The sequence below is a fragment of the Nerophis ophidion genome, linkage group LG26 (genome assembly GCF_033978795.1).
Source record: "Nerophis ophidion isolate RoL-2023_Sa linkage group LG26, RoL_Noph_v1.0, whole genome shotgun sequence".
NCBI lineage: Eukaryota > Metazoa > Chordata > Actinopteri > Syngnathiformes > Syngnathidae > Nerophis > Nerophis ophidion.
Genome location: NC_084636.1, coordinates 37,529,159 through 37,551,056, shown reverse-complemented (window position 1 = coordinate 37,551,056; position 21,898 = coordinate 37,529,159). Strand labels below are relative to the sequence as shown.

General features: G+C 37.4%; 1 protein-coding gene across 6 annotated transcripts in view; it reads left to right on the top strand.

Moving 5' to 3' along the window:
- LOC133543879 (heparan sulfate 2-O-sulfotransferase 1-like) overlaps positions 1–21,898 on the top strand; it is a 130,757-nt gene that overhangs the window by 61,107 nt on the left and 47,752 nt on the right. The gene's annotated exons all lie outside the window — the stretch shown is intronic.

Below are 21,898 nucleotides of genomic sequence, written 5' to 3'. Positions count from 1 at the left end.
AAGAAAACACAAAATATGCAACATTTTTGCCCGAAAAATGTCAAAGTGGAATATTTAATGTCAAGTAATTAAATATGTCAATAATTCATAACAATATTAATTATTGTTTTTTGAGCAATGACGGTTTTAAAAAAAATCAATAAAATGATTAGGATGTAAAAGGGTCCCACTCATAAAAATGTTAAAAATAAGTCATAGATTTTTTTAAATATTTATTATACAACACTTAAATCTCTCGATCAACTCCAGGTCTGTATGTTAGTGTTAGGTAAAAAAAAAAATGTTTTATGCGTTTTTTGTCAAAGAAAACAGAAGATATGCAACATTTTCCCCACGAAAATGTCAAAGTGGAATATTTAATGTCAAGTAATTATATATGTCAATAATTCATTACAATGTTAATTTTAATTAATTATTATTTTTGAGCAATGACGTTTTTTTTTGTTTTTTGTTTTTTAAATCCAGTAAAATGATTGGGATCTAAAAGGGTCCCACTCATAAAATTGTTAAAAATAAGTCATAGATTTTTTTAAAAAAATATTTATTATTTAACACTTATATCTCTTGACCAACTCCAGGTCTGTCAGTGTTAGGTAAAAAAAAAAATAAAAAAAAAATAAACGTTTTATGCGTTTTTTGTCAAAGAAAATACAAAATATGGAACATTTTCTCCCCGAAAATGTCAAAATGAAATATTTAAAGTCTAGTCATTAAATATGTCAACAATTCATAAAAACAGGTATTTTAATTATTATTTTTGAGTAATGACGATTTTTAAAAAATCCAGTAAAATGATAGGGATCTAAAAGGGTCCCACTCATAAAAATGTTAAAAATAAGTCATAGATTTTTTATTTTTTTATTTATTATTTAACACTTAAATCTCTCAACCAACTCCAGGTCTGTCAGTGTTAGGTAAAAAAAAAATGTTTTATGCGTTTTTTTGTCAAAGAAAACACAAAATATGCAACATTTTCTCCCCGAAAATGTCAAAATCAAATATTTGAAGTCTAGTCATTAAATATGTCAACAATTCATAAAAACAGGTATCTTAATTATTATTTTTGAGTAATGACGGTTTAAAAAAAATCCAGTAAAATGATTGGGATCTGAAAGGGTCCCACTCATAAAAATGTTAAAAATAAGTCATAGATTTGTTTTGTATTTATTATTTAACACTTAAATCTCTCGATCAACTCCAGGTCTGTATGTCAGTGTTAGGTTAAAAAAAAAATGTGTTATGCCTTTTTTTGTCAAAGAAAACACAAAATATGCTGCCCCCCCCCCCCCTCCCCCATGTCAAAGTGGAAGATTTAATGTCAAGTTATTAAATATGTCATTTATACATATAAACATTTATCCAATCCACTTTATTTATATAGCACATTTAAACAACAATAACGTTTCCAAAGTGCTGCACAGCCATGTTAAAAACAATTGTAAAAAAAAAAAAATAAATAAAATAAAATGAAAAAATATATATATATATTATGCTCCACCAATGACTGAATAAAAACAAAAAATAAATAAATATAAAACCAATACAAACAATATAAAAACAAATATGATTAAAAACTATTTTAAAGGGTAAAATCAATTAAAACAGTAAAATAGAAATCATTTTAATTATTAGTTTTGAGCAATGACGGTTTTAAAAAAAATCCTCTAAAATGATTGGGATCAACAAGGGTCCCACTCTTAAAAATGTTAAAAATAAGTCATAGATTCTTTTTTACATTTATTATTCAACACTGAAATCTCTCGACCAACTCCAGGTCTATCTGTCAGTATTAAGTAAAAAAAAAAAATGTTATATGCGTTTTTTGTCAAAGAAAACACAAAATATGCGACATTTTCCCTCCAAAAAATGTCAAAGTGGAAGATTTAGTGTAAAATTAATTAAATAAGTGACCGATAAAAGGACCCCCCCCCCCCCCCCCCCTTTTTTTTTATACGAGACTCCCGGGAGTTTTGTGCGGCATAGCTCGGTTGGTAGAGTGGCCGTGTCAGCAACTTGAGGGTTGCAGGTTCGATTCCCGCTTGTGCCATCCTAGTTACTGCCGTTGTGTCCTTGGGCAAGACACTTTACCCACCTGCTCCCAGTGCCACCCACACTGGTTTAAATGGAACTTAGATATTGGGTGTCACTATGTAAAGCGCTTTGAGTCACTTGAGAAAAGCGCTATATAAATATAATTCACTTTTAAGGTGCCTCAAGGTGTGCCTTGTGGAAGTCCTCAATAAGTTGCATATTAATTACACATACTGATGCTGCCTTGGAGAATTTGTAAGTACACAGTAACAAACGTGTCCGCATCAGTCGAACTAATTGATCAACATTGCAGTGTAAGACAGCGTATTAGTCGATATAAACAAGTATCAAATAATTATAGTTGCATATTACTTACACGTACAAAGTCTCCTGAGTTATTGTGGCCAATGAATAAGTTAGTGTTTTTAGATCGTCAGCCATGTTTTTTTGTTTACAATCAGTCTAATGTTCTGCCCCTAGAAGCATTTAATGATACCTTTTTTTGGTAAGGTGTTTGCTCATATAATAAATACTTTATAACGATGGAAATGTTTTCACGCGTGTAGATAAATGCGTTTCCACCACCGCGTGATGTGAGTGATGGCCATCGGCCCAATTTCCCAGAGATCAATGATTAACCTAAGCTGCTCAATAGAAAATACAAAATGCCCGTAAGCTGATTTTTCATAAACCTTCGATTTGGCCGTCAGCTGAGCAGGAAGGCTTTCAATGCTAGCATTAGCCAGGTAGCTCTAAATCAGGGGTGCCCACACTTTTTCTGCAGGCGAGCTACTTTTCAATTGACCAACTGGAGGGGATCTACCTCATTTATATATATCATTTATATTTATTTATTTACGAAAGAGACATTTTTGTAAACAAGTTAAATGTGTTTAATGATAATACAAGCATGTGTAACACATATAGATGTCTTTCTTTCACGAAGACAAGAATATAAGTTGGTGTATTACCTGATTCTGATGACTTGCATTGATTGGAATCAGACAGTAATGATGATAACGCCCACATTTTCAAATGGAGGAGAAAAAAAGTGGTCCTTTCTGTACAATACCACATGAAAGTGGTTGGTTTTTGGCATCTAATTCATCCAGCTTCCATACACTTTACAAGAAAAACATTGGCGGCAAATTCCGTAGCTTGCTTGATTGACATTCACGGCACCCGAGGGTCTTGTGAGATGACGCTGGCTGCTGCCACTTCATTATTAGGAAAAAACGACAGAGAGGAAGGCGAGAAACACTTTTTATTTCAACAGACTTCCGTCAAAACTCTAAAGGCCGACTGCACATTTCCTATCTTCACAATAAAAGCCCTGTTTCATGCTGCCTGCGCTAACAAAATAAGAGTCTCAGAAAGCTGGCGTGCACAAGTGATGTGCACGCCAGCTTTCTGAGGGATCACTTGTGCACGCCAGTTTTCCGAGACTCCGTATTTAGTTAGCGCAGGCAGCATGAAGCAGGGCTTTTATTGTGAAGATAGGAAATGTGCAGTCGGCCTTTAGAGTTTTGACGGAAGGTACGGCGCGAGAGTCTGTTGAAATAAAAAGTGTTTCTGGCCTTCCTCTGGGTCATATTTTCATAATAATGATCTTGCAGCAGCCAGCGTCATCTCACAAGACCCTCCGGTACCGTGAATGTCATTTAAGTGACGTCTTGGTGAAGATTGATGATCACTCATTTTTAGGTCTATTTTTTTTAAAAGCCTGGCTGGAGATGGACTGACACACCCCCCGCGGTCGACTGGTAGCTCGCCATCGACGTAATGGGCACCCCTGGTCTAAATGATGATGATCTACGATAACGCTAACAAATTAGCATGCCAGCAAGGCTGTCCAAAACCAAGCTGCGTTGGATCGACAAACCACATTTTTGTTTTAATAGTTAAGGATTATGGATGGAATGTACTTCTACCCTAACATCCCACCATGACAACACTGATGTACACTATCTCCAACTAGATAGAGAAATTCCTCAAGGAATTGTGTGTAAATGAGATATGCTCTGGCAGCCCCCGCCACGCTGAATGGGACAAGCGGTAGAAAATGGATGGATGGATGTTCCAATGCAAGATGACCAATAGTTGAAGTAGAGCACACAATTCCCAAACAGGCTGAATATTTTAGTTGGAACGTTATGAATCAGTTCATATAAACTTTTTGTGTTGTTTTTTTTTTTTTAACTCTGTTCTCAAAAATGTTGAATCAATTTAAAATTGTAAAAAAAATGAAAGTCGCAATTTGGATGTGAATCCATTTTCTGAGCAGGTCTACTCCTAATAATACGTCACTTGTATCATAAAGCTGACACATAGTTCTCTCTTTAAATGTATTTTAAAAATATCCTTTTTGATTGTATTTTTAGCAAAAATATATATGTAAAATATTACAAATATTTGTAAATTTTTTAATATTTACACACACACATATATATATATATATACGTATATTTGTACAAATGTTTAATAGTAAAATACATATTTTGTATTATTTTAAAACTTTTTATTACTCGGTTCTCAAAATATATAAATCAATTTAAAATCAGGAAAAAAATTATAGTCGCAATTTGGATGTGAATCTATTTTCTGAGCAGGTTTACTCCTAATAATATGTCACTTCTAACATAAAGCTGACACATAGTTCTGTCTTTAAATTTATTTGAAAATATATTCGTTTTTATTATATCTTTAGCAAAAATATATACAAAAAATATACTATATTTATAATATTTTTGAATATATATATGTACAAATATTTAATAGTGAAATATATATTTTTTGTTATATTTAAACTTTTTTTTTACTCGGTTCTCAAAATATAGAAATCAATTTAAAATCAGGAAAAAAATTAAAGTCGCAATTTGGATGTGAATCCATTTTCTGAGCAGGTCTACTACTAATAATATGTCACTTGTATCATAAAGCTGACACATAGTTCTGTCTTTAAATGTATTTAAAAAAATATCTGTTTTATTATATTTTTAGCAAAATTATATACATAAAATATTTAGAATATGTATAATATGTTTGAATATATATATATATATATATATACATACAAACATGTAATAGTAAAGTATATTTTTTTATCATATTTAAACATTTTTTATTTGTTTAACTCATTTCTCAAAATATATGAATCAATATAAAATCGGGACAAATTTGGATGTGAATCCATTTTCAGAGCAGGTCTACTACTAATAATATGTCATTTGTATCATAAAGCTGACACAGTTCTGTTTTTAAATATATATATTTTTTAAATCTGTTTTTATTTAATATTTGGCAAAAATATAGACAAAAAAATTACAAATATTCACAATATTTAGAATATATATATGCACAAATATGTCATAGTAAAATATATATATTTTTATTATATTTGAACTGTTTTTTTTTTTAACTCGGTTCTTAAAATATACAAACGTATGAATCTATTTCAAATCAGAAACAAATTGGATGTGAATCCATTTTCTGAGCAGGTCTACTACTAATAATATGTCACTTCTAACATAAAGCTGACACATAGTTCTGTCTTTAAATTTATTTAGAAATATATTTGTTTTTATTATATCTTTAGCAAAAATATATACAAAAAATATACTATATTTATAATATTTTTGAATATATATATGTACAAATATCTAATAGTAAAATATATATTTTTTGTTATATTTAAACTTTTTTTTAACTCGGTTCTCAAAATATGTGGATCAAATTAAAAATCTGAAAAAATTTGGATGTGAGTCCATTTTCTGGGCAGGTCTACTACTAATAAAATGTCACTTGTAACATAAAGCTGACACATAGTTCTGTCTTTAAATGTATTTTAAAAATGTCAGGTTTTTTTATATTTTTAGCAAAGATATATACATAAAATTTTACAAATATTTATAGTATTTATGATTATATTTACAAATATTTAATAGTAAAATCAACATATTATTGTATTTAAACTTTTTGTTTTTTTAAAATATGTTCTCAAAAACTATGAATCAATTTAAAATGGTAAAAAAAATGAAAGTTGCAATTTGGATGTGTTTCCATTTTCTGAGCAGGTCTACTACTAATAATATGTCACTTCTAACATAAAGCTGACACATAGTTCTGTATTTTAAAAATGTCAGTTTTTTTTATATTTTTAGCGAAGATATATACATAAAATTTTACAAATATTTATAGTATTTATGAATATCTATATTTACAAATATTTCATAGTAAAATCAACATATTATTATATTTAAACTTTTTGTTTTTTTTAAATATGTTCTCAAAAACTATGAATCAATTTAAAATGGTAAAAAAAATGAAAGTTGCAATTTGGATGTGTTTCCATTTTCTGAGCAGGTCTACTACTAATAAAATGTCATTTCTAACATAAAGCTGACACATAGTTCTGTTTTAAATTTATTTCAAAAATATCTGTTTATATTATCCATCCATCCATCCATTTTCTACCGCTTATTCCCTTTCGGGGTCGCGGGAGGCGCTGGTGCCTATCTCAGCTACAATCGGGCGGAAGGCGGCGTACACCCTGGACAAGTCGCCCCCTCATGGCAGGGCCAACACAGACAGACAACAGTCACACTCACATTCACACACATCACCAGGATAGGTTGTTTATATTATATTTTAGCAAAAATATGATTTTTTAATAACATTTATGAATATATGTATTTACAAATATTTAATGGTAAAATATATATATATGTTTATTATATTGAAACTTGTTTTATTTTAATTTTTTGCTCTGTTTTCTAAAAATACGAATCAATTTAAAATGTTGAAAAAAATTAAAGTCTCAGTTTGGATGTGAATCCATTTTCTGAGCAGGTCTACTACTAATAATGTCACTTCTAACATAAAGCTGACACATAGTTTAAATATATTTAAAAAAATATCTGTTTTAGCAAAACTATATACATAAAACAATACAAATATTTATAATATTTCTGAATTTACATATGCACGAATATGTAATAGTAAAATGTTTTTTTTAATTGTATTTATACTTTTTTATTTTTTACTCCGTTCTCAAATTATATAAATACATTTAAAATCGTAACACATTTAGATGTGAGTCCATTTTCTGAGCACGTCTACTACTACTAATATGTCACTTCTGTCTTTGAATATATTATAAAAAATATCCGTTTTAATTATATTTTTAGCAAAAATATATACATCAAATATGAAAAATATTATATTTGTAAATGTATATATATTTAAAAATATTTATTAGTAAAATATCCATCCATCCATTTTCTACCGCTTATTCCCTTTTTTTGGGGTCGCGGGGGGCGCTGGCGCCTATCTCAGCTACAATCGGGCGGAAGGCGGGGTACACCCTGGACAAGTCGCCACCTCATCGCGGGGCTTAGTAAAATATATTTTATTTATTTTATTTAACCATTTTTGTTTTTTTGCATTTTTTTTACAAAATAAAAGTGAATTAGTGAATTATATTTATATAGCGCTTTTCTCTAGTGACTCAAAGCGCTTTACATAGTGAAACCCAATATCTAAGTTCCATTTAAAGCAGTGTGGGTGGCACTGGGAGCAGGTGGGTAAAGTGTCTTGCCCAAGGACACAACGGCAGTGAAGTGAAGTGAATTACATTTATATAGCGCTTTTCTCTAGTGACTCAAAGCGCTTTACATAGTGAAACCCAATATCTAAGTCCCATTTAAAGCAGTGTGGGTGGCACTAGGAGCAGGTGGGTCAAGTGTCTTGCCCAAGGACACAACGGCAGTGAAGTGAAGTGAATTACATTTATATAGCGCTTTTCTCTAGTGACTCAAAGCGCTTTACATAGTGAAACCCAATATCTAAGTCCCATTTAAAGCAGTGTGGGTGGCACTGGGGGCAGGTGGGTCAAGTGTCTTGCCCAAGGACACAACGGCAGTGAAGTGAAGTGAATTATATTTATATAGCGCTTTTCTCTAGTGACTCAAAGCGCTTTACATAGTGAAACCCAATATCTAAGTTCCATTTAAAGCAGTGTGGGTGGCACCGGGAGCAGGTGGGTCAAGTGTCTTGCCCAAGGACACAACGGCAGTGAAGTGAAGTGAATTATATTTATATAGCGCTTTTCTCTAGTGACTCAAAGCGCTTTACATAGTGACACCCAATATCTAAGTTACATTCAAACCAGTGTGGGTGGCACTGGGAGCAGGTGGGTCAAGTGTCTTGCCCAAGGACACAACGGCAGTGAAGTGAAGTGAATTATATTTATATAGCGCTTTTCTCTAGTGACTCAAAGCGCTTTACATAGTGAAACCCAATATCTAAGTTCCATTTAAAGCAGTGTGGGTGGCACTGGGAGCAGGTGGGTAAAGTGTCTTGCCCAAGGACACAACGGCAGTGAAGTGAAGTGAATTATATTTATATAGCGCTTTTCTCTAGTGACTCAAAGCGCTTTACATAGTGAAACCCAATATCTAAGTTACATTTAAACCAGTGTGGGTGGCACTGGGAGCAGGTGGGTCAAGTGTCTTGCCCAAGGACACAACGGCAGTGAAGTGAAGTGAATTATATTTATATAGCGCTTTTCTCTAGTGACTCAAAGCGCTTTACATAGTGAAACCCAATATCTAAGTTCCATTTAAAGCAGTGTGGGTGGCACCGGGAGCAGGTGGGTAAGGTGTCTTGCCCAAGGACACAACGGCAGTGAAGTGAATTATATTTATATAGCGCTTTTCTCTAGTGACTCAAAGCGCTTTACATAGTGAAACCCAATATCTAAGTTACATTCAAACCAGTGTGGGTGGCACTGGGAGCAGGTGGGTAAGTGTCTTGCCCAAGGACACAACGGCAGTGAAGTGAAGTGAATTATATTTATATAGCGCTTTTCTCTAGTGACTCAAAGCACTTTACATAGTGAAACCCAATATCTAAGTTCCATTTAAACCAGTGTGGGTGGCACTGGGAGCAGGTGGGTCAAGTGTCTTGCCCAAGGACACAACGGCAGTGAAGTGAAGTGAATTATATTTATATAGCGCTTTTCTCTAGTGACTCAAAGCGCTTTACATAGTGAAACCCAATATCTAAGTTCCATTTAAACCAGTGTGGGTGGCACTGGGAGCAGGTGGGTAAAGTGTCTTGCCCAAGGACACAACGGCAGTGAAGTGAAGTGAATTATATTTATATAGCGCTTTTCTCTAGTGACTCAAAGCGCTTTACATAGTGAAACCCAATATCTAAGTTCCATTTAAAGCAGTGTGGGTGGCACCGGGAGCAGGTGGGTAAAGTGTCTTGCCCAAGGACACAACGGCAGTGAAGTGAATTATATTTATATAGCGCTTTTCTCTAGTGACTCAAAGCGCTTTACATAGTGAAACCCAATATCTAAGTTACATTTAAACCAGTGTGGGTGGCACTGGGAGCAGGTGGGTAAAGTGTCTTGCCCAAGGACACAACGGCAGTGAAGTGAAGTGAATTATATTTATATAGCGCTTTTCTCTAGTGACTCAAAGCGCTTTACATAGTGAAACCCAATATCTAAGTTCCATTTAAAGCAGTGTGGGTGGCACTGGGAGCAGGTGGGTCAAGTGTCTTGCCCAAGGACACAACGGCAGTGAAGTGAAGTGAATTATATTTATATAGCGCTTTTCTCTAGTGACTCAAAGCGCTTTACATAGTGAAACCCAATATCTAAGTTACATTCAAACCAGTGTGGGTGGCACTGGGAGCAGGTGGGTAAGTGTCTTGCCCAAGGACACAATGGCAGTGAAGTGAAGTGAATTATATTTATATAGCGCTTTTCTCTAGTGACTCAAAGCACTTTACATAGTGAAACCCAATATCTAAGTTACATTTAAACCAGTGTGGGTGGCACTGGGAGCAGGTGGGTCAAGTGTCTTGCCCAAGGACACAACGGCAGTGAAGTGAAGTGAATTATATTTATATAGCGCTTTTCTCTAGTGACTCAAAGCGCTTTACATAGTGAAACCCAATATCTAAGTTCCATTTAAACCAGTGTGGGTGGCACTGGGAGCAGGTGGGTAAAGTGTCTTGCCCAAGGACACAACGGCAGTGAAGTGAAGTGAATTATATTTATATAGCGCTTTTCTCTAGTGACTCAAAGCGCTTTACATAGTGAAACCCAATATCTAAGTTACATTTAAAGCAGTGTGGGTGGCACTGGGAGCAGGTGGGTAAAGTGTCTTGCCCAAGGACACAACGGCAGTGAAGTGAAGTGAATTATATTTATATAGCGCTTTTCTCTAGTGACTCAAAGCGCTTTACATAGTGAAACCCAATATCTAAGTTACATTCAAACCAGTGTGGGTGGCACTGGGAGCAGGTGGGTAAAGTGTCTTGCCCAAGGACACAACGGCAGTGAAGTGAAGTGAATTATATTTATATAGCGCTTTTCTCTAGTGACTCAAAGCGCTTTACATCGTGAAACCCAATATCTAAGTTCCATTTAAAGCAGTGTGGGTGGCACCGGGAGCAGTTGGGTCAAGTGTCTTGCCCAAGGACACAACGGCAGTGAAGTGAATTATATTTATATAGCGCTTTTCTCTAGTGACTCAAAGCGCTTTACATAGTGAAACCCAATATCTAAGTTCCATTTAAAGCAGTGTGGGTGGCACTGGGAGCAGGTGGGTAAAGTGTCTTGCCCAAGGACACAACGGCAGTGAAGTGAAGTGAATTATATTTATATAGCGCTTTTCTCTAGTGACTCAAAGCGCTTTACATAGTGAAACCCAATATCTAAGTTCCATTTAAACCAGTGTGGGTGGCACTGGGAGCAGGTGGGTAAAGTGTCTTGCCCAAGGACACAACGGCAGTGAAGTGAAGTGAATTATATTTATATAGCGCTTTTCTCTAGTGACTCAAAGCGCTTTACATAGTGAAACCCAATATCTAAGTTCCATTTAAACCAGTGTGGGTGGCACTGGGAGCAGGTGGGTAAAGTGTCTTGCCCAAGGACACAACGGCAGTGAAGTGAAGTGAATTATATTTATATAGCGCTTTTCTCTAGTGACTCAAAGCGCTTTACATCGTGAAACCCAATATCTAAGTTCCATTTAAAGCAGTGTGGGTGGCACCGGGAGCAGGTGGGTCAAGTGTCTTGCCCAAGGACACAACGGCAGTGAAGTGAATTATATTTATATAGCGCTTTTCTCTAGTGACTCAAAGCGCTTTACATCGTGAAACCCAATATCTAAGTTCCATTTAAAGCAGTGTGGGTGGCACCGGGAGCAGGTGGGTCAAGTGTCTTGCCCAAGGACACAACGGCAGTGAAGTGAATTATATTTATATAGCGCTTTTCTCTAGTGACTCAAAGCGCTTTACATAGTGAAACCCAATATCTAAGTTCCATTTAAAGCAGTGTGGGTGGCACTGGGAGCAGGTGGGTAAAGTGTCTTGCCCAAGGACACAACGGCAGTGAAGTGAAGTGAATTATATTTATATAGCGCTTTTCTCTAGTGACTCAAAGCGCTTTACATAGTGAAACCCAATATCTAAGTTCCATTTAAACCAGTGTGGGTGGCACTGGGGGCAGGTGGGTAAAGTGTCTTGCCCAAGGACACAACGGCAGTGAAGTGAAGTGAATTATATTTATATAGCGCTTTTCTCTAGTGACTCAAAGCGCTTTACATAGTGAAACCCAATATCTAAGTTCCATTTAAAGCAGTGTGGGTGGCACCGGGAGCAGGTGGGTAAAGTGTCTTGCCCAAGGACACAATGGCAGTGAAGTGAATTATATTTATATAGCGCTTTTCTCTAGTGACTCAAAGCGCTTTACATAGTGAAACCCAATATCTAAGTTCCATTTAAAGCAGTGTGGGTGGCACTGGGAGCAGGTGGGTAAAGTGTCTTGCCCAAGGACACAACGGCAGTGAAGTGAAGTGAATTATATTTATATAGCGCTTTTCTCTAGTGACTCAAAGCGCTTTACATAGTGAAACCCAATATCTAAGTTCCATTTAAACCAGTGTGGGTGGCACTGGGGGCAGGTGGGTAAAGTGTCTTGCCCAAGGACACAACGGCAGTGAAGTGAATTATATTTATATAGCGCTTTTCTCTAGTGACTCAAAGCGCTTTACATAGTGAAACCCAATATCTAAGTTACATTTAAAGCAGTGTGGGTGGCACTGGGAGCAGGTGGGTAAAGTGTCTTGCCCAAGGACACAACGGCAGTGAAGTGAAGTGAATTATATTTATATAGCGCTTTTCTCTAGTGACTCAAAGCGCTTTACATAGTGAAACCCAATATCTAAGTTCCATTTAAAGCAGTGTGGGTGGCACCGGGAGCAGGTGGGTCAAGTGTCTTGCCCAAGGACACAACGGCAGTGAAGTGAAGTGAATTATATTTATATAGCGCTTTTCTCTAGTGACTCAAAGCGCTTTACATAGTGAAACCCAATATCTAAGTTCCATTTAAAGCAGTGTGGGTGGCACTGGGAGCAGGTGGGTAAAGTGTCTTGCCCAAGGACACAACGGCAGTGAAGTGAAGTGAATTATATTTATATAGCGCTTTTCTCTAGTGACTCAAAGCGCTTTACATAGTGAAACCCAATATCTAAGTTACATTTAAAGCAGTGTGGGTGGCACCGGGAGCAGGTGGGTAAAGTGTCTTGCCCAAGGACACAACGGCAGTGAAGTGAAGTGAATTATATTTATATAGCGCTTTTCTCTAGTGACTCAAAGCGCTTTACATAGTGAAACCCAATATCTAAGTTCCATTTAAACCAGTGTGGGTGGCACTGGGGGCAGGTGGGTAAAGTGTCTTGCCCAAGGACACAACGGCAGTGAAGTGAATTATATTTATATAGCGCTTTTCTCTAGTGACTCAAAGCGCTTTACATAGTGAAACCCAATATCTAAGTTACATTTAAAGCAGTGTGGGTGGCACTGGGAGCAGGTGGGTAAAGTGTCTTGCCCAAGGACACAACGGCAGTGAAGTGAAGTGAATTATATTTATATAGCGCTTTTCTCTAGTGACTCAAAGCGCTTTACATAGTGAAACCCAATATCTAAGTTCCATTTAAAGCAGTGTGGGTGGCACTGGGAGCAGGTGGGTAAAGTGTCTTGCCCAAGGACACAACGGCAGTGAAGTGAAGTGAATTATATTTATATAGCGCTTTTCTCTAGTGACTCAAAGCGCTTTACATAGTGAAACCCAATATCTAAGTTCCATTTAAAGCAGTGTGGGTGGCACCGGGAGCAGGTGGGTCAAGTGTCTTGCCCAAGGACACAACGGCAGTGAAGTGAAGTGAATTATATTTATATAGCGCTTTTCTCTAGTGACTCAAAGCGCTTTACATAGTGAAACCCAATATCTAAGTTACATTTAAAGCAGTGTGGGTGGCACCGGGAGCAGGTGGGTAAAGTGTCTTGCCCAAGGACACAACGGCAGTGAAGTGAAGTGAATTATATTTATATAGCGCTTTTCTCTAGTGACTCAAAGCGCTTTACATAGTGAAACCCAATATCTAAGTTACATTCAAACCAGTGTGGGTGGCACTGGGAGCAGGTGGGTAAAGTGTCTTGCCCAAGGACACAACGGCAGTGAAGTGAAGTGAATTATATTTATATAGCGCTTTTCTCTAGTGACTCAAAGCGCTTTACATCGTGAAACCCAATATCTAAGTTCCATTTAAAGCAGTGTGGGTGGCACCGGGAGCAGGTGGGTCAAGTGTCTTGCCCAAGGACACAACGGCAGTGAAGTGAATTATATTTATATAGCGCTTTTCTCTAGTGACTCAAAGCGCTTTACATAGTGACACCCAATATCTAAGTTCCATTTAAAGCAGTGTGGGTGGCACTGGGAGCAGGTGGGTAAAGTGTCTTGCCCAAGGACACAACGGCAGTGAAGTGAAGTGAATTATATTTATATAGCGCTTTTCTCTAGTGACTCAAAGCGCTTTACATAGTGAAACCCAATATCTAAGTTCCATTTAAACCAGTGTGGGTGGCACTGGGAGCAGGTGGGTAAAGTGTCTTGCCCAAGGACACAACGGCAGTGAAGTGAAGTGAATTATATTTATATAGCGCTTTTCTCTAGTGACTCAAAGCGCTTTACATAGTGAAACCCAATATCTAAGTTCCATTTAAACCAGTGTGGGTGGCACTGGGAGCAGGTGGGTAAAGTGTCTTGCCCAAGGACACAACGGCAGTGAAGTGAAGTGAATTATATTTATATAGCGCTTTTCTCTAGTGACTCAAAGCGCTTTACATCGTGAAACCCAATATCTAAGTTCCATTTAAAGCAGTGTGGGTGGCACCGGGAGCAGGTGGGTCAAGTGTCTTGCCCAAGGACACAACGGCAGTGAAGTGAATTATATTTATATAGCGCTTTTCTCTAGTGACTCAAAGCGCTTTACATCGTGAAACCCAATATCTAAGTTCCATTTAAAGCAGTGTGGGTGGCACCGGGAGCAGGTGGGTCAAGTGTCTTGCCCAAGGACACAACGGCAGTGAAGTGAATTATATTTATATAGCGCTTTTCTCTAGTGACTCAAAGCGCTTTACATAGTGAAACCCAATATCTAAGTTCCATTTAAAGCAGTGTGGGTGGCACTGGGAGCAGGTGGGTAAAGTGTCTTGCCCAAGGACACAACGGCAGTGAAGTGAAGTGAATTATATTTATATAGCGCTTTTCTCTAGTGACTCAAAGCGCTTTACATAGTGAAACCCAATATCTAAGTTCCATTTAAACCAGTGTGGGTGGCACTGGGGGCAGGTGGGTAAAGTGTCTTGCCCAAGGACACAACGGCAGTGAAGTGAAGTGAATTATATTTATATAGCGCTTTTCTCTAGTGACTCAAAGCGCTTTACATAGTGAAACCCAATATCTAAGTTCCATTTAAAGCAGTGTGGGTGGCACCGGGAGCAGGTGGGTAAAGTGTCTTGCCCAAGGACACAATGGCAGTGAAGTGAATTATATTTATATAGCGCTTTTCTCTAGTGACTCAAAGCGCTTTACATAGTGAAACCCAATATCTAAGTTCCATTTAAAGCAGTGTGGGTGGCACTGGGAGCAGGTGGGTAAAGTGTCTTGCCCAAGGACACAACGGCAGTGAAGTGAAGTGAATTATATTTATATAGCGCTTTTCTCTAGTGACTCAAAGCGCTTTACATAGTGAAACCCAATATCTAAGTTCCATTTAAACCAGTGTGGGTGGCACTGGGGGCAGGTGGGTAAAGTGTCTTGCCCAAGGACACAACGGCAGTGAAGTGAATTATATTTATATAGCGCTTTTCTCTAGTGACTCAAAGCGCTTTACATAGTGAAACCCAATATCTAAGTTACATTTAAAGCAGTGTGGGTGGCACTGGGAGCAGGTGGGTAAAGTGTCTTGCCCAAGGACACAACGGCAGTGAAGTGAAGTGAATTATATTTATATAGCGCTTTTCTCTAGTGACTCAAAGCGCTTTACATAGTGAAACCCAATATCTAAGTTCCATTTAAAGCAGTGTGGGTGGCACCGGGAGCAGGTGGGTCAAGTGTCTTGCCCAAGGACACAACGGCAGTGAAGTGAAGTGAATTATATTTATATAGCGCTTTTCTCTAGTGACTCAAAGCGCTTTACATAGTGAAACCCAATATCTAAGTTCCATTTAAAGCAGTGTGGGTGGCACTGGGAGCAGGTGGGTAAAGTGTCTTGCCCAAGGACACAACGGCAGTGAAGTGAAGTGAATTATATTTATATAGCGCTTTTCTCTAGTGACTCAAAGCGCTTTACATAGTGAAACCCAATATCTAAGTTACATTTAAAGCAGTGTGGGTGGCACCGGGAGCAGGTGGGTAAAGTGTCTTGCCCAAGGACACAACGGCAGTGAAGTGAAGTGAATTATATTTATATAGCGCTTTTCTCTAGTGACTCAAAGCGCTTTACATAGTGAAACCCAATATCTAAGTTCCATTTAAACCAGTGTGGGTGGCACTGGGGGCAGGTGGGTAAAGTGTCTTGCCCAAGGACACAACGGCAGTGAAGTGAATTATATTTATATAGCGCTTTTCTCTAGTGACTCAAAGCGCTTTACATAGTGAAACCCAATATCTAAGTTACATTTAAAGCAGTGTGGGTGGCACTGGGAGCAGGTGGGTAAAGTGTCTTGCCCAAGGACACAACGGCAGTGAAGTGAAGTGAATTATATTTATATAGCGCTTTTCTCTAGTGACTCAAAGCGCTTTACATAGTGAAACCCAATATCTAAGTTCCATTTAAAGCAGTGTGGGTGGCACTGGGAGCAGGTGGGTAAAGTGTCTTGCCCAAGGACACAACGGCAGTGAAGTGAAGTGAATTATATTTATATAGCGCTTTTCTCTAGTGACTCAAAGCGCTTTACATAGTGAAACCCAATATCTAAGTTCCATTTAAAGCAGTGTGGGTGGCACCGGGAGCAGGTGGGTCAAGTGTCTTGCCCAAGGACACAACGGCAGTGAAGTGAAGTGAATTATATTTATATAGCGCTTTTCTCTAGTGACTCAAAGCGCTTTACATAGTGAAACCCAATATCTAAGTTCCATTTAAAGCAGTGTGGGTGGCACCGGGGGCAGGTGAGTAAAGTGTCTTGCCCAAGGACACAACGGCAGTGAAGTGAAATGAATTATATTTATATAGCGCTTTTCTCTAGTGACTCAAAGCGCTTTACATAGTGAAACCCAATATCTAAGTTACATTTAAACCAGTGTGGGTGGCACTGGGAGCAGGTGGGTAAAGTGTCTTGCCCAAGGACACAACGGCAGTGAAGTGAATTATATTTATATAGCGCTTTTCTCTAGTGACTCAAAGCGCTTTACATAGTGAAACCCAATATCTAAGTTCCATTTAAAGCAGTGTGGGTGGCACCGGGAGCAGGTGGGTAAAGTGTCTTGCCCAAGGACACAACGGCAGTGAAGTGAAGTGAATTATATTTATATAGCGCTTTTCTCTAGTGACTCAAAGCGCTTTACATAGTGAAACCCAATATCTAAGTTACATTCAAACCAGTGTGGGTGGCACTGGGGGCAGGTGGGTAAAGTGTCTTGCCCAAGGACACAACGGCAGTGAAGTGAAGTGAATTATATTTATATAGCGCTTTTCTCTAGTGACTCAAAGCGCTTTACATCGTGAAACCCAATATCTAAGTTACATTTAAAGCAGTGTGGGTGGCACTGGGAGCAGGTGGGTCAAGTGTCTTGCCCAAGGACACAACGGCAGTGAAGTGAATTATATTTATATAGCGCTTTTCTCTAGTGACTCAAAGCGCTTTACATAGTGAAACCCAATATCTAAGTTACATTCAAACCAGTGTGGGTGGCACTGGGAGCAGGTGGGTAAAGTGTCTTGCCCAAGGACACAACGGCAGTGAAGTGAAGTGAATTATATTTATATAGCGCTTTTCTCTAGTGACTCAAAGCGCTTTACATAGTGAAACCCAATATCTAAGTTCCATTTAAAGCAGTGTGGGTGGCACTGGGAGCAGGTGGGTAAAGTGTCTTGCCCAAGGACACAACGGCAGTGAAGTGAAGTGAATTATATTTATATAGCGCTTTTCTCTAGTGACTCAAAGCGCTTTACATAGTGAAACCCAATATCTAAGTTCCATTTAAAGCAGTGTGGGTGGCACCGGGAGCAGGTGGGTCAAGTGTCTTGCCCAAGGACACAACGGCAGTGAAGTGAAGTGAATTATATTTATATAGCGCTTTTCTCTAGTGACTCAAAGCGCTTTACATAGTGAAACCCAATATCTAAGTTCCATTTAAAGCAGTGTGGGTGGCACCGGGGGCAGGTGAGTAAAGTGTCTTGCCCAAGGACACAACGGCAGTGAAGTGAAATGAATTATATTTATATAGCGCTTTTCTCTAGTGACTCAAAGCGCTTTACATAGTGAAACCCAATATCTAAGTTACATTTAAACCAGTGTGGGTGGCACTGGGAGCAGGTGGGTAAAGTGTCTTGCCCAAGGACACAACGGCAGTGAAGTGAATTATATTTATATAGCGCTTTTCTCTAGTGACTCAAAGCGCTTTACATAGTGAAACCCAATATCTAAGTTCCATTTAAAGCAGTGTGGGTGGCACCGGGAGCAGGTGGGTAAAGTGTCTTGCCCAAGGACACAACGGCAGTGAAGTGAAGTGAATTATATTTATATAGCGCTTTTCTCTAGTGACTCAAAGCGCTTTACATAGTGAAACCCAATATCTAAGTTACATTCAAACCAGTGTGGGTGGCACTGGGGGCAGGTGGGTAAAGTGTCTTGCCCAAGGACACAACGGCAGTGAAGTGAAGTGAATTATATTTATATAGCGCTTTTCTCTAGTGACTCAAAGCGCTTTACATCGTGAAACCCAATATCTAAGTTACATTTAAAGCAGTGTGGGTGGCACTGGGAGCAGGTGGGTCAAGTGTCTTGCCCAAGGACACAACGGCAGTGAAGTGAATTATATTTATATAGCGCTTTTCTCTAGTGACTCAAAGCGCTTTACATAGTGAAACCCAATATCTAAGTTACATTCAAACCAGTGTGGGTGGCACTGGGGGCAGGTGGGTAAAGTGTCTTGCCCAAGGACACAACGGCAGTGAAGTGAAGTGAATTATATTTATATAGCGCTTTTCTCTAGTGACTCAAAGCGCTTTACATCGTGAAACCCAATATCTAAGTTACATTTAAAGCAGTGTGGGTGGCACTGGGAGCAGGTGGGTCAAGTGTCTTGCCCAAGGACACAACGGCAGTGAAGTGAATTATATTTATATAGCGCTTTTCTCTAGTGACTCAAAGCGCTTTACATAGTGACACCCAATATCTAAGTTACATTCAAACCAGTGTGGGTGGCACTGGGAGCAGGTGGGTCAAGTGTCTTGCCCAAGGACACAACGGCAGTGAAGTGAAGTGAATTACATTTATATAGCGCTTTTCTCTAGTGACTCAAAGCGCTTTACATAGTGAAACCCAATATCTAAGTTCCATTTAAAGCAGTGTGGGTGGCACCGGGAGCAGGTGGGTAAAGTGTCTTGCCCAAGGACACAACGGCAGTGAAGTGAATTATATTTATATAGCGCTTTTCTCTAGTGACTCAAAGCGCTTTACATAGTGAAACCCAATATCTAAGTTCCATTTAAAGCAGTGTGGGTGGCACTGGGAGCAGGTGGGTAAAGTGTCTTGCCCAAGGACACAACGGCAGTGAAGTGAAGTGAATTATATTTATATAGCGCTTTTCTCTAGTGACTCAAAGCGCTTTACATAATGAAACCCAATATCTAAGTTACATTCAAACCAGTGTGGGTGGCACTGGGGGCAGGTGGGTCAAGTGTCTTGCCCAAGGACACAACGGCAGCGACTAGGATGGCACAAGCGGGAATCGAACCTGCAACCCTCAAGTTGCTGGCACGCCCCCAAAAAAAATATCCAAACGGCCGCCGCTTGCGTTGACGTGTCTGTGGCGACAGTTTGGGCCCAAGTCAGCTGGGGTAGGCTCCAGCGCTGTAGAAAATGAATGCGTCGCTAATGGAATAAAAAAAACATCAGTTTTGTATTTTATTTGAACAATGACCTTGACACTTACACTCGACGACCTCCATCTTCAGTAGCCCCCCCCCAAGCACAACACATTCCAGAGTCTGGCTTTCACGCTGGCAGATTAGCAGGCAGGAAAGGCGACACAATCCTACACCAACAAAGACCTTATTGCCTGCTTATGAGTCCGAGGCGCACATCTGCCAGCAATCGGCGCCCAGGTGGGCCTCGTGCGTGCGTGCGTGCGCTGGCGTGCACACTTCGACGCAAACACGAGCAGGTCGAGGTGCTCGGCAGAGGGTCGGCCAAACAAATCCGCGGCGAAACAAAGCGGCGCCCTTCTTTTGCTTTTAATTTGGCCTCGTTGCCGTGGCGATGTTTTTTTTTTTCAATTCCTTTTGCTGTTTGTGACGGTCGTGCGCTTTTGAGAAGTAAAAAAGGTTTGGTGGACAAGAAGGAGCGTGAAGGACTCCCGCTTGTTTTCTGGCAGAATGGCAAAAAAAAACCTCACCTTTTGTCTGCCTGTACTTGGTCTGTTCCAGGGTCAAACTGTGGCCGTCCTTAAAGCAAACCAGAACATTTAGAGTTCGCCATGTTCCACTGACTCACCATTTTTAGTAGTCTGAAAAAAATGTAAAATCAAATGTCGATTTTCGATTGAATCGCTATTCTTAGTCAATTCAAAAAAGTATTAATCAATTAATTTATTTTAATCAAAAATTGACTTTGCAATTCTTAGTCCATTCAAAAAAGGATAACAATATTTTTTTTTTTAACTCCAAAATCGTTTTTGGACTATATCGCCATTCTTAGTACATTCATAAAAATGTAAAATCCATTACTTTTTTAAATAAAATAAAAAAATGTTGATTGACCTGTGATTCTTAGTGCATTAAAAAATTCAAAATCAACACTTTTTTTTTCAATCAATAATCGATTTTGGATTGAATTGATCCTTGCTCATTTAAAAAAATGTATAATCATTTTATTTTTGTCATCAAGAATCGATTTTCGATTAAATCGCTGTTGTTAGTCAATTTCAAAAATGATTAATCAATTAATTTATTTTAATCAAAAATTGACTTTCAATTGAATTGCGATTCTTAGTCCATTCAAAAAAGGATAACAATATATTTTTTTTAAACTCCAAAATCGTTTTTGGACTATATCGCCATTCTTAGTACATTAAAAAAATTCAAAATCAACACATTTTTTTAAAAATCAAAAATCGATTTTTGATTGAATTGATCCTTGCTAATTCAAAAAAATGTATAATCATTTTATTTTTGTCATCAAGAATCGATTTTCGATTAAATCGCTGTTGTTAGTCAATTTAAAAAAGGATTAATCCATTAATTTATTTTAATCAAAAATTGATTTTCAATTGAATCGCGATTCTTAGTCAATTCAAAAAAGTATTAATCAATTAATTTATTTTAATCAAAAATTGACTTTCAATTGAAATTTGAAAAAGGGTAACAATATATTTTTTTTTAACTCCAAAATGGTTTTTGGACTATATCGCCATTCTTAGTACATTCATAAAAATGTAAAATCCATTACTTTTTTAAATAAAATAAAAAAATGTTGATTGACCTGTGATTCTTAGTGCATTAAAAAAATTCAAAATCAACACATTTTTAAAAAAATCAAAAATCGATTTTTGATTGAATTGATCCTTGCTCATTTAAAAAAATGTATGATCATTTTATTTTTGTCATCAAGAATCGATTTTCGATTAAATCGCTGATGTTAGTCAATTTAAAACATGATTAATTAATTAATTTATTTTAATCAAAAATGGATTTTCAATTGAATCGCGATTCTTAGTCAATTCAAAAAAGTATTAATCAATTAATTTATTTTAATCAAAAATTGACTTTCAATTGAATTGCGATTCCTAGTCCATTCAAAAAAGGATAACAATATATATTATTTTAAACTCCATAATCGTTTTTGGACTATATCGCCATTCTTAGTACATTCATAAAAATGTAAAATCCATTACTTTTTTAAATAAAATAAAAAAATGTTGATTGACCTGTGATTCTTACTGCATTCCAAAATTCAAAATCAACACTTTTTTTTTTTGAATCAAAAATCGATTTTTGATTGAATTGATCCTTGCTCATTTAAAAAAATGTATAATAATTTTATTTTTGTCATCAAGAATCGATTTTCGATTAAATCGCTGTTGTTAGTCAATTTAAAAAAGGATTAATCCATTAATTTATTTTAATCAAAAATGGATTTTCAATTTAATCGCTATTCTTAGTCAATTCAAAAAAGGATTAATCAATTAATTTATTTTAATCAAAAATTGACTTTCAATTGAAATTTGAAAAAGGGTAACAATATTTTTTTTTTTAAACTCCAAAATCGTTTTTGGACTATA